Source organism: Lepus europaeus, chromosome 17, assembly GCF_033115175.1.
Source record: "Lepus europaeus isolate LE1 chromosome 17, mLepTim1.pri, whole genome shotgun sequence".
NCBI lineage: Eukaryota > Metazoa > Chordata > Mammalia > Lagomorpha > Leporidae > Lepus > Lepus europaeus.
Genome location: NC_084843.1, coordinates 62,221,324 through 62,235,048, shown reverse-complemented (window position 1 = coordinate 62,235,048; position 13,725 = coordinate 62,221,324). Strand labels below are relative to the sequence as shown.

Here is a 13,725-nt window from a genome sequence, read left to right as displayed (position 1 = left end):
ATTAAACGCAGACTGAGGGAAGGCCAGGGGTGTGGCATCTAGGGCTCTGGACCTGTCTGCAGGTTCCCAAAGTTCAGACGGGCGTGGGACTTCTTGTAGCTTAGGGCCCTGCCCCCAGGTCTGGGCTGGGAGGAGTGGGGCTAGGAGCAGGAGTCAGATTAGAGGCTCGGTGGCTGGAGGGTGGGCTGCGGTGACCAAGTGGGATGGAGCCCTCTCAGGCTGTGCCTGGTGTGACTCAGCAGCCCACCTGAGCTCAGGGATGGGGGCTCTGGCTCCATGTTGTGCCAGAACCTGGAGAAAAAGGAGCAGAGTGGTGGAGAGATGGCCACGGTCTGGGCTGACAAGGATGGGTGAGGTGTGGAGCCGGCACCTCAGGCTACCAGTGCACAGGGGAGGGTGGTGGGCAGGGGGGCACCCTGGGAGGTGTGGGGGTCCCAGGTGCCTGGAGCTCCAGGTGCACACTCACAGCACTGAGCATCTCTCAGGCAGGCCACCCGCACTCGGTCCGTTCCAGGGTGACTTCTTGGGGAGAGCTGATGTGGGGACACTGCTCCCTCACCCCTGGGCAGCCTGGCCCTGCTCAGGACAGAAACCCCCCAATCGCTGTGGGGGTGCTGCCACACGCCCAGGAAGCTGAACCTCTGACAGGCCTGGAGCTCCCCACTGGCAGCAAGGGCCCCTGCCTGGCCCAGGGCTCCCTGTGCTCACGGTCACCAGCCCCTCCCTTCCCGTCTCAGTGCCCTGGGCTGAGAGGATGAAGCTGGTCCTTCCCTGGCCCACTAGGGTGGTCGTGGAGCCGCTTGTGGTCCTGTCCTCACCTCTCCGCCTCCCTTGCTTTCCAGTGAGCAGAAGTTGCCCCAGGACAGCATCCCGGGGGCCAAGGTAAGGACAAGTCCTTGGCCATGGGCCAGTCACCTGGGAAGCAGAGCTGGGTGGAGGGGGCACGTGGGGCTCGGTGATTGATAGCTACCCGAGACCCTGCAGTTCAGCATGTACACCCCAGCAGCTTGGACTCCATGCTTCAGCCAATCAATTCAAGAGGCATCGACCCCAAAGCCATCCAATCAAAATTTTTTTTTTCTTGACAGGCAGAGTGGAGAGTGAGAGAAAGGTCTTCCTTTTTGCTGCTGGTTTACCCTCTAATGGCCACTGCCACCGGCTCATCGTGCTGATCCAAAGCCAGGAGCCAGGTGCTTCTCCTGGTCTCCCATGCAGGTGTAGGACCCAAGGACTTGGGCCATCCTCCACTGCCTTCCCGGGCCATAGCAGAGAGCTGGCCTGGAGGAGGGGCAACCGGGATAGAATCTGGCACCCCAACCGGGAGTAGAACCTGGTGTGCCAGCGCCGCAAGGCGGAGGATTAGCCTGTTAAGCCACGGCACCGGCCCATCCAACCAACTGTAGTAGGTCCGTTCCCGCCTCTGGAGGCACTAATCGATTCTAGGAGATGTCCTTTGAATTTCCCGGGGGATGAAATGATTTGCTAAATGGTACCATGATGTACAGAATGTCTCAGAAAACCCTATAAAAACCCTGTTAACTGAAGGGTCGGGGCTCTCAATTCAGACCCACTGTGTCGGTGTTGATTGAGAGACCAGGCCCGGATCTGCAACAAAACTCTCGTGTGCTTTAAAAAAGAAAGAAAGAAAGAAAGAAAATGAAACATTCAGGTTAGCTGTAACTCTTAAATCCTCAAACAGGGGCAGGCGCTGGACACAACTGTTAGGCCTCCACTTGGAATGCCCACAATTCCTCACAGTGCCTGCGTTGGAGTCCCGTCTCTGCGCTCTATTCCAGCTTCCTGCCAAGGTGTGCCCTAGGGGACAGCAGCTTAGGCCTGGCCAAGGCCTGGCCTAGCCCTGGCCATTGCAGGCCTGTACCGAGTGAACCAGTAGATGCGTGGCTGACCTCTGTCTCCCTCTTTGTCTCTCTTTCCAATAAATAGAAAACATTTTCCTCAATTCCCACCCAATGATCTCCTCCTCCACAGGAGAAACAAGCAGTGATAACCCACCTCCTCGTCACTGCTGAACAGTAAGGCGGGTGCTTTCTTCGTGGAGGGCGCTGGAGGCTCTGCCTTCTCCTCACTCTGCACTGGCAGAGACGGTGTCGGCTTCTTAGCAGCTGTAGCCCCAAAAAGGTTATCCTGGAGAAACAGAAGGTAGAACGGTAGGACAACCTCCCCCATCCAGCGGAAAACCTAAGACTGTCTCCTGCCCCAAAGTGGCAGTGAGTTTCCAGTCAGGTTCAGAATACAACAGCTTTGGAGAGAAAAGCTTCTTTTTTTGAGATGCAGGGAGCGAGCGAGTACGCTCCCATTCACTGGTTCTCCAAATGCTGACAACACCCGGGGCTGGGTTAAGGCTGAAGCCAGCAACTCAGTCCAAGACTCTCGCATGGGTGGCAGGAACCCAGTGACCAGAGCTGTCACCGCTGCCTCCCAGGGCTTGCACGAGCAGGAAGTCGGAGTCCGGAGCTGGAAGCAGGTCCTGACCCAGGCACTCCAATGTGGGACGCTGGGCATCCTACCCACTAGGCCAAACACATCGCCTCTGCACACTTTCTCTCTTACCGTCTTCACGTCTGCTGTTTGTCTTAGCTGTCACTAACACCTCACTTACTGTCAGCCGCAAGGCTGAGACAGGCCCAGTCACTTGTTGAAGATTTCTGGCTTGCCAATGGGCCCGGAGTCCTGATGCCACGTCCTATGGGCCTGGCCTGCCCAAGGGGCCAGATGGACTTCCGTTCCTCATTTCTCTCCCCAGCTGTGGAGTCCCCACCCCGGGCTGGGAAGAAAAGCGAGGGCTCCACATGGCCACCTTCTCTCGTTCACTCCTACCTTATCCAAGACTGCTGTGGTGAACATTGGGCATAACATGGATCCACCCTCTACAAACAACTTCTCAAAGGCAGGTTCCAAAACATGACATCTGGGGCAGGCACCTGGCTAAGACATCAATTATGATGCCCACATCCGACATGAGAGTGGCCTGGGTTCAGTACCCAGCTCTGGTTCCTGCCTGGAGCCTCCTGAGAGACAGAGGGGATGACCTAAGCAACCGGGTTCCCGTCACCCACGTGGGAGACCTGGATTGCAATGCTGGCTCCTGCCTGCAGCAGCCAGCACCTTCAGACATCTGGGGAGTGAGGCAGTGGAGGGGAGCTCACTCTCTCTCTCTCACTCTCTGTCTGCCTCTCAAAAACAAGGAAGTGAACTAAGGAAATAAGAAAGTGAAATCTATAAAGCCTTCCATGACAGGGTCATGAGTCTGCTGTCCTCCCCATGGTACAGCAAGGAAAACCTAGAGAGTCATTGAAATAGAAACAGATATTTTTGTGACATAGCTTGAGGAAACCAGTTTCCCCATCACCACCTTCTACTGTTGCACTTCTGGCCACACGTTTACCTCGGCAACTGTTTCCCTGTAAACTTAAAATAAATTATCCATGTTGCAACAGCCGTGCTTACCTCTTCCTCTTTGTCATCGAAAAGGGAGACTGACGTGGGCAGCTTGCTAGGCAGGAGAGATGCACCTTTTGACCTGCTTGCATTTTGAGAAGAAAACAAATCCTGTTGGACAGAGATTCAAGGTGCTGGTTACTCCATGTTATCAGCTTGCAGAGAATCAGCCAGTACAAAGCACCAGAGACTTGGACATGGTGGCTGCCAGGTGTCTGGGCCGCTCTGGTCAGAGAGGGAAGGCAGCTGAGACAAGGCTTAAAAATGCCAGGGCTTAGGAGCAGGCGCTGCGGGTCGGCAGGTTAAGCCGCCACTCGGGATGTCCACATCCCATCCTGGAGTGCTGGTCCCAGCACCAGCTACTCTGCTTTGGATCTAGCTTCCTCCTGACATATACCTGGGAGGCAGTGAACAATGGCTCTAATACTTGGGAGCGTGCTGCAGAGGGGCAAGGCCCCTGCGGAGATTCCCCAAGACTGGGCGCCTGATGACAAGGCTGAAGGGCTCCAGCAGGTGACAAGCGAGAATGTGCAGAGCTGAGCGTGTGGGCACCCTCGGGCAGTGCCTCGGGTCAGGACTTTGGCTTTGCTGGACCCTGGATAATCACTAACTCATGCACAGGAGCTTTTCATGAAAGGTAGGCACAAAGGTGTGACTGACACCAAGGGGAAGCCTGCTTCCTCAGAGTTCCTAAGCATCCATCCTGGCTGGGAGTGCACAGGCCAACCGTGAGAGCGCACCCTGACATCCACACTGGCTTGCAATCACACGTCAATTTCTGCCAGGTCCACATTCCGTTCCCATACAAGTTTCCGATCCTTTAAAAGGCTGGCCAAAAATTAATCCTACAAGGACCTACATCTGCAATAGCAGTGAAGCCCGTGAGAGCCGACACCACTGTGCCTTGGAAGGCCCTAGGCTGTCTACAAACCAGGTCTATCAACAAGCTGTGACTAGTCAGGATAAATGGCGGTGCCACACACTGCACCACGGCCACTGGGGAGTGAGACACGCTGGTCTCCGTGCTGGTCAGCCTACATCTCCCTGTAGACCAAGAAATGATCGAAAATCCAAGCATCCTGGCCGGCGCCGTGGCTCAACAGGCTAATCCTCCGCCTTGCGGCGCCGGCACACCGGGTTCTAGTCCCGGTCGGGGCACCGATCCTGTCCCGGTTGCCCCGCTTCCAGGCCAGCTCTCTGCTGTGGCCAGGGAGTGCAGTGGAGGATGACCCAAGTGCTTGGGCCCTGCACCCCATGGGAGACCAGGAGAAGCACCTGGCTCCTGCCATCGGAACAGCGCGGTGCGCCGGCCGTAGCGCGCTACCGCGGCGGCCATTGGAGGGTGAACCAACGGCAAAAGGAAGACCTTTCTCTCTGTCTCTCTCTCACTGTCCACTCTGCCTGTCAAAAAAAAAAAAAAAAAAAAAAAAAAAAAAAAAGAAAGAAAATCCAAGCATCCTACACCATCATTTTCCTCTCAGGAGGCGCAATGGATTCGATGCCCAAAGGGTACAATCCTGTATACATTCTGCTTTCCAAGACTGTATGATCTCAAGAGGTTCCGTTCAAAGAATGGAAATGATTCTTTAAAAAGTCTACTTGAATGCATGGATTCCCCAGTGTTGTGCATCAAAGTAAGCTTCACTTTTTAATTCCATTGTTTGGGAGCTTGCTGAAGTCCCTGGTACCCTTCCTGAGAAAAACAATTTGAGGAAGTTTCAAACATCACATGCACACACTGAGACCCAGAGCTGAGAAAAAGAGAGAGAGAAAAAAAAGAGTTCTGTACCTCAGTGTCCTCCTCATCTGAAAACAAACCTTTGTGAGTCGTTGTGTCTGATGAAAGCTTGAGCTTTTTGTTGGAAGGCAGGGTTGCCTTTCGGGGGCCGGGTGGGGGTAGGAGAAAACACAGAGAAAGTGAGGATTAACAACAAGACACCTGGAAATGAGGACTGACCTGACCCCTCATTCAGAAAACGCACTGAGTCTGCTGAGAGTACACCTGGGGAATAAAGGTGCTGCGTGTGCACAGCTCACACAAACCACAGAGGGAGCGGGCACTGGGCGCAGGAGTTCCCATCTCACTTGGGACGCCTACATCCCTTATTGTGGAGTGCCCCGGTTCAATTCCTAGCTCTGCTTCCCATTCCAGCTTCTTGCGATCCTAGGTGTATGTATCCTAGGAGGTAGTAGGTGAAGGCATAAGCAACTGGGTCTCTGCCACCCACGCGGAAGACCAGATGGAGCGCCCAGTTTCCAGCATCAGCCTTGCTCCGCCCCAGCTGTTACAGACATCTGGGGAGTGAACCAGCTGGGAGAGCTCTGTCTCTCACTGCCTTCCCAACACATACAAGTAAAAGAATACAAAGGGAGTTATGGGTGCAAGTTAGGAAAGAGGGAAGAGGAATAGCTTGAGAAGTTGTGTTTCTCATGACAGACAAGGCCTGGGCAGCGTGAGACGGTCCAAGCTAGGATGTGCCAGGCAGAGGGGACCGCGTGACAAAAGAAAAGGCAGAAGGCACATGTGGTCCAGCAGACGCTGGGTCACGTGCGCCCTCAGAGACGCAGAGCCAGGCTGCCTGAGGAGCCCTGAAGGCTGGGACAGGTGGCAGGCAGGGCAGAGTCGGGCTCCACAGCAAGGAGAGGGATGATGAGAAGTGCTTCCCCAACAGGAGCAAGCGGGGCAGGACAGCAGGGGAGCAGCAGCGGTCGCAAGGAATAAAGACCCACACGCCACACAGCCCACTGGCTGAGCTCGGGCCAATAGGAGCACCAGTGAAGACCATGAAAGGTGGTAAATGGAACAGTAGATGGGAAACAAACAGTCCATGGTTCCACATCAACACTACAACCTACTCAGAAGGCAGCCAGCCCGTAAACATGGAGGAGACACAGTACCAGACAGACATTCTTACACCCTAAGGGACAACTGGCTCGGGAAAAGACCATCAGTGGTGTGAGAACCACCGAGCAGGTGGCTGGCACACAGGGTGCTTGCCTAGTGTCCGTGTCTCACTCAGACACCCACTTCCTGATGGCAGAGCAGGACATCGGTCCAACAGAGACTGTGTGGTGGGCACCATTTTAGCCTAGCGACCAGGCTGCAGCACCTGGGTTGGGGTAGACCTGAGGTGTCTCAGGAGGAGACACTGTGGGAAGTACACACCTTGCTTGTCTGTATTCTTGTCAGAAACACTTCACGTGGGGCTGGCATTGTGGCCCAGCAGGGTGAGATGCCACAGGAGATGCCTGGATCCCATACCCAAGGGCAGTCCATATCAGGGTGCTGCTTCTGAGTCCAGGCTACTTCTCTTTCCATCCAGCTCCCTGAAAATACGCCTGGGAAGGCGGCAGGTGATGGTCCAGTACTTGGGCCCCTGCTACCCACCTGGGAGACGGGGATGGAGTTCCTGGCTCCTGGCTTCGGCCTGACCAGCCCCGGCTATTTTAGCCATTTGGGAAGCACACCAGAAAAAGGAAGAGAGCTTTTTCTCCATCTCTCCCCCTCTGTTACCCTGCCTTCCAGTGAATACATATGTAAATATTTTTTTAAAAAAAAGCAATGTAGGCTGGCGTCATGGCTCAATAGGCTAATCCTCTGCCTGTGGCACCAGCACACCGGGTTCTAATCCCCTTCGCTCCTCTTCCTGTCCAGCTCTCTGCTCTGGCTCGGGAGTGCAGTGAAGGATGCCCCAAGTCTTTGGGCTCTGCACCCGCATGGGAGACCAGGAGAAACACCTGGCTCCGGGCTTTGGATCAGTGCGGTGCGCCGGCCACAGAGCAAGGCCGCAGCGGCCATTGGGGAGAGAACCAATGGAAAAAGGAAGACCTTCCTCTCAGTCTCTCTCTCTGTCCACTCTGCCTGTCAAAAAATTAAAAATAAAAAAAAAGCAATGTTTACAATGAATGTAACCATAGCAAAAATCAGGTAAATCCGCATGATATTCTACAAAAAAAAAAAAAAAAAAAAAGAAAGAAAGAAAATAAAAGAAAGAAACTGGCTGTCCATAAAAAGAAACAAAACGCTATAAAGGCTATCTGGAGATGAGAGAGAGAGAGAATATTAGGATACAGACCATGCAGGAAGATGGTTTTAAATCAGTCTCACTGTTGGGTGTTTTTCTGGGGCAAACTGGAGCCATGTGAATGCAGGCCAGACATCAGATTCTACTGCAGAATCATTGTTCTTCATGGGCTGTTGAAAATGGTGCTTTGATTTTATGGGAGTCTTTCCAAAAGGTACTTCATGAAATATTTAGGGGCAAAACACCATGATGGCCACAACTTTGTACATGTAAATGTAGAAAGGTTCAGAAACACAAAAGGATTGGCAAACTCCTAGGAATCACAGAACCTGGATGGCAGTTGGCTCCCTGTTTGTCCTACCCACTCTCTCTGCCTTCTCCCACTTAGAGGTTCTTGGGTCTAATCGTGAAGGGGCAGAGTATGTCCCTCTGGGTTGCAGAAGGGAGAACGGGCTGGCCCACGCCATGCCTCACGGACCCTTCCCTCTGGCTCACCTTCTTCTTGGCTCTTGCTTTATTTTCATCTGTCTGATTCACAGTATCTTCTGGCAAAGCCGCTGGTTTTTCTTTGAATAGATCTCCCTCCTCTTCGTCAAAGATATCGGCACTAGGTTTGACTTTGTCTCTGAAAAGATACCACAGCACAAAATCACAGCAAGGTAATGACAACAACAACAAATTCCCACCATAAAATCCATAGGTTCAGAGTTCTTTCGGGCTGGCAGCACTGTGGAGTACTGGGTAAAACCACCACCTGTAGTGCCAACATCCTATGTGGGTGCCAGCTCGAGTCCAGGTTGTTCCTCTTCAGATCCAGCTCTCTGCTATAGCCTGGGAAAGCAGTAGAAGATGGCCCAAGTCCTTGGGCCCCTGCACCCACGTGGGAGACCCGGAAGAAGCCCCAGGCTCCTGCCTTCAGATCGCCTCAGCTCTGGCTGTTACGGCCTCTTCAGGAGTGACCAGCGGATGGAAGACCTTCCCCCATCTCTCCCCATCTCTCTCTCTCTCTCAGCCTCTGTCTCTCAAATAATAGATAAACCTTAAAACACAAAAAAAGTTCTTCCCGTCTGGAATAAAAAGAAAACGTCTGTTGTTTCTTGAGTAGTTATAAGGAAGCATTAAGGGGAACTGGAAGTTAGCCCTGGAATTTGTCAAGGCCCACCACAGCAGCTCAGACAGTTTAACCCCGGCCGACACGCCTGTCCAAGCAGCAGCACCCTATGCTTACAATGGTGTGGGCTAGCTTACAGGGTGAAGAGAAACCTATGGAACGAAAGATCACTTACAAGGGCCATCCGAGGCCACCACAGGTATCTGAGACGTAAGGGCTGGCTCTGGCTGTTTTAAAAAACCACACTATACAGAAATGGATTAAAGCTAAGACGGAAACCCCCCTAACTCTATCTGCCCGCTCAAGCAAGCAAGGCAAGCACGGGTCTCCCACTGCCCCGTGGGGTTTACTAACATATTAACAGGAGCGGTCCACAGCCAGGCTTTCACGTGTCAGAAAACCAGGACAGTGTCTACCCATGTGCATTTTCCCTGTCCCACTTACTGCACCTAGGAATGTGCCCAAGCTGAGCTGCCTGCCCCTCCTTCTTTCTAACAGCCCAGAGAGGCCAAAGCTGGAAGAAGCACCGCTTGCTCTCCTGGCAAGCATTTGGCTGTTTTCACTTGCACAAGTGCCTGCCGCCCTGAATGATGCAGGGAGTTGCTGAGATGAGGCCACTGCTTGGGCAATGTCCCCAGAGACCAAGAGATGTCAAGAGAGGAAAAAAAAAAAGCAGCACCAACTTCTCTGGGATTCTGGGTCCGTTCAGGATATCCAGCCCCTAGGAGCTCTGTGTGGCCGCAGGAGGCACACCTGCCTGCCGGCCTTCAGTCGTGCCAGCCGGCCTAGATTCGAGCGGACCATGGAGCTGTGCTCTTTCTACAGTGCTGAGGCTACCACCTGCTCACAAGCTTCACTTCAGCCTGACTTCCCACCCCTGCCACTGGAAAGACAGCCACGTGCAGCTGCCCTGCTTCTCAACGCTCTCTGCTTCTGCCAGTTCCGCTCCTCGCTCGCTCCTTTTCCAAGTCCTTGAAATGTGCCTGCACTTGGGTGACCCACCCTTCCCTTCTGGGTCTGGCCACCCCTGGTGTGACCCCCCCAAAGCAGGGATCCCCACCCACCAGGGCACTTGTGAGAAATGCAGATGCTCAGGCCCCATCCCACACCCACCGGAGCAGCAGCCTAATGCTGACAACAGCCTCTGTTCCCCGGAAGTTTCTGGGGCAGAAAAGAGCAGTCTGTTACACAGAGGCCTCCGAGGCACGCGACTACCGGATACAGACAGAACAACACGACTACAGGAAAGCTGGGGAAGGAATTATGGTACTGAACACCCCACAGAGCTCTGGCAGCTTTGTCCCGTTTCCGCTCAGCATGTTTTTTTGTGTTTTCTTCCAGGCTAAATCCCCAGCAGCGGAGGCCGGGATGAGCACCTGTCTTGGAAGGTTTGCTGTGAGATGCCGCAAAAAAGTAATCGTAGTCCTCATCATCATCAGCAAACAGGCCAGCGGGAGCTGGGGGGGGGGGGGGCTCTTCCTGGGAGGGGGCTGCTCAGGCTTCTGGGGTCCCTTCCATGAGGGTGCAGAGGTGGCACCAAACACAGCAGTGTCCCCTGTGGGTGGAGAGACAGGACCGCCACACCCTGAGCTGTGCCGCCTACTAAGGACTTCATGTTCATCCACCACACACACTGCCTGGGCCCCATCACCTGGCAGTTACCATGACACATGTCCCCACATGGCCACCAATGCCACTTGAGACATCAGCAGTGTAGCTGAGTCCACGTGCCAGCACCGCACCCTATTCCAGCTTCCTGCTAATGTGCTCCTGGGGAGGCAGGCGGTGACAGTTCGAGTCCATGGATCCCAGCCTCCCACATGGAGATCTGAGCTCTGGGCTCCCGGCTTCAGTTCCAGCTCTGGCTCCTGACTATCTGCCTGCTAACGCAGACCCTGGGAGGCAGAGGTGATGCCTCAAGTAATGGGGTTCCTGCCTCCCACAGGGGAAACCAGGGTTGAGGCTCTGACTCTCAGCTTCAGCCTCAGCCATCTGGGACGCCTGGGAGTGAAGTAGCAGATGTGAGCCCTATCTTCCAAATAAGTAACAATGAAAACAAAACACCCAACAGATGGTCTAATGCAGGTTGAGACAGGGAATTAACTGATCTCCAGCCTACAGGGAAAATATTAGAAATGTTCCTTCAAATTAAACTTCACTAAACTAAAACTACCCTCAGCACTGCTATCATGTCCTTTTCCTGACATTTTCATGCATTCTCTCCTGAGAAAGGAAATATTGAGACACGGGTTTAGAGACGGCACAGGTTTTCCCAAGACATAAACTCCTGAGGATTTAGCTTTTAGCTGGTTCAAGCTTCTTGCTGGACAACGGAACACAGCTTGAGAAGCACCTCTGGGGCCCCACCTACCTCCTGCTGGGAACGACACAGCTCTGGGGACTCGGCCAGCCAAGCAGCAGAGGCAGCCCAGGTCCCGGCCCCAGCTCACCTTCGTGCACAGGGGCCCGGCTCTGCTGCTCCTGCAACGCGTCCGTGAACAGGTCACTCTGCAATGCCGGGGGACAAAAAATGCTTCATGTAGGGGGAGAAGTGCAAGTGTGTCTCAGGGTTTGGAATCCACAAAATATAAAGGAACCCATGAAATGGGAAGCTGCACAACTGTTCTGCCAGAGGATCGGCTGCCAAGCGCAGACTAGCTGTGGCCTCGGTCCAGTCCTGGCTGTTCTTGAGTAGACACAAACCTAAAAATGTTCTCCCAAGGTCCCCAGAAGCAACTCGCAAGCATGAGGCCACTTTCCCCCAGGGAAAGACCAAAGCCTATGGATTCCTGAGGAGTGCACCCCGCGGCAGGTAGGGAGCGCTGCTGTGTCGCCCGGACTCACCTCCTCATCCTCCTCATGGAAAAGTCTCTGCCCACCACTGAACAGCTGCCTCTGAAAGCAAACGGGGAGAAGTCTTCATCGCTCAGCTTAGGGGGTGCAAGCAAACCATCGTCATCATCTAGAGAACAGAAAACGACGACGTCCAGGCAGGGTTCACAGTGGGTTTGGACTCGGATCTCCGCGGGCCGTCTCTGCACCAACAGTGGCACGGGGTTCATGGACCCGTATTTAACAAGGAGAGTTCAAGGGCAGGCACGAGCCACGGCAAGTGCCCTGAGTCCCTCAGCAGGCTCTGCACAGCCTGAAACAGACGGGGTGAAGCCTCCCGGCGCTCTCCCTCCACGTGGACCTGTGTATTCTGAAACACTCGGCTCATCTGCCCCCAGATCCTGTCCCGCTACGGATGCAAAGACCAACTGAAAAGAGACCTGCAGACTGCCACGGCCAGGAGGGGAATGGAGGGGACACCGGTGCTGAACATGCAAGGACCTGACATGCCCTTTATTGGAAGCAAATGCCAGAGAGCCCCAGTTTCCAGACTTCCAGAGAAGTCCAGGGAGACCTAAGTGCTACAGATGCTGGTGATGCAGATCTCACAGGCATTCTCACTCCATCCACCGCTAATCCTAGAACAGCCCCCAAACAGGCTTTCGGCTGCTCTGAGAAAGTGAATGAGCCAGAACCCGGTCCTCAGCACGGCAAGCAGCACGTCATGGATTGTGTCAGCCACGTTTCCAAGTCAACAGGCTCCCAGAATAAAGGAAGCAGCGCGGCGCAGGAGGAGGCCTCCCATCTCAAGAGGAGCTCTCGCCCTTCCCCTCGGCCCACGGCTTCTGAGGGTTCGCTCCTCCTGACAGTAAGGCCTGAAGGATATGGCATGGTTTCGACAACATGTGGTCCGCCCTTACTATCTCCATGTGGATTCTTTTTCTCTATGAAGCAAATTGGAACAAACATAAAAATGGTACACATGTATATTATGGGATGGTTTTTTAAACTTGTTTAAAGATTTCTTCATTTGAGAGACAGAGTTACAGAGAGGGAGAGACAGAGAGAGAGAGAGATCTTCTATTTGCTGGTTCACTCCCCAAATGGCCACAACAGCCAGACCTGGGCTGATCCAAAGCCAGGAGCCAGGAGCTGCTTCTGGGTCTCCCACGTGAGTGTAGGGGCCCAAGCATTTGGGTCATCTTCCACTGCTTTCCCAGGCCATAAGCAAAGAGCTGGATCAGACAAGGAGCAGTCGGGATGCAAACAGGAGCCCGTATGGGATGCCAGCACTGCAGAAGATGCTTAGCCTACCACGCCACAGTGCCAGCCCCATCTAGTTTTACCACAGAAATTTGCAGTCACCTGCTGTGCAACAGAAGCCCAGGACGTCTTGCTCCAATCTAGCCACTACTGTTCAGTCAACCTCTCACCACCCCACCCTCCCCACTGCCCTGTGCGTTGCACCTTGACCTTCTCTGACAGCCCCTTCTTTAGACCCCCCACATGCTATACCCTGACCCTTTAGAAAACATCTGCCATCCCCCTACTCACAAGCCTAGCGCAGGTCAGCCCCACGTGGGCACCAGAGGTGGCGCCAAAATACCTGCCTGGAACATGGGCTGCAGCCACATGCATGCCAGAGGCCCGCGCACACCAGGGCTGCCCGTGTGTGAGTGATCTGGCAAACTTCCCACCCAGCTCAGGGACTAGGACATACCCTACAGTGCATTTTAGTTTGATCCGATGGATGGGAGTCAATGTGAAGCCAGGGATTCTTCCCTGGCGCCATGGTGCTCTGGAGGACCCGGTGGTGCCCTGCAAAGGTTTATGACAGATATGCAGTCACGCCCACGAGTGTTTCCCCGGTGAGGTCCATAGTGTGCCGTTTTCACAGGCAGTCTGCAGAACAAACAGTGGGAACCACAACTGATGCCTTGTGCATCCTAGTCACCAAAAAAGGAGCTCTGGAGCCGGCGCTGTGGCGTAGCAGGTGAAACCCTGCCTGAGAGGCCGGCATTCAACTTGTGCACCGGTTTGAGTTCCGGCTGCTCCACTTCCAATCCTGCTCCCTGCTAATGGCCTGAGAAAGCAGTGGAGCTTGGTCCAAGTGCTTGGACCCCTGTACCCGCCCATGAAACCCAGATGAAGCTCCTGGCTCTTGGCTTCGGCTTAGCCCAGCCCTGACCACTGTGGCCATTTGGAGAGTGAACCAGCAGGTAGAAGACCTCTCTCTCTCTCCCCCTGAACTTTCTCTCTGTCTCTCCCTTTCTCTAACTATTTCAAATAAATAAAACT

The 13,725-nt window shown here is 54.0% G+C and overlaps 1 long non-coding RNA gene across 1 annotated transcript; it reads right to left on the bottom strand.

Moving 5' to 3' along the window:
* Positions 1-2,018: 2,018 nt before the first annotated feature.
* On the bottom strand, positions 2,019-5,629 carry LOC133776255 (uncharacterized). The gene is made up of 3 exons (XR_009868367.1): positions 5,249-5,629; positions 3,469-3,570; positions 2,019-2,145 (listed from the first exon to the last, which is right to left on the bottom strand). It is a non-coding gene; the product is annotated as an uncharacterized LOC133776255 (long non-coding RNA).
* Positions 5,630-13,725: the final 8,096 nt, after the last annotated feature.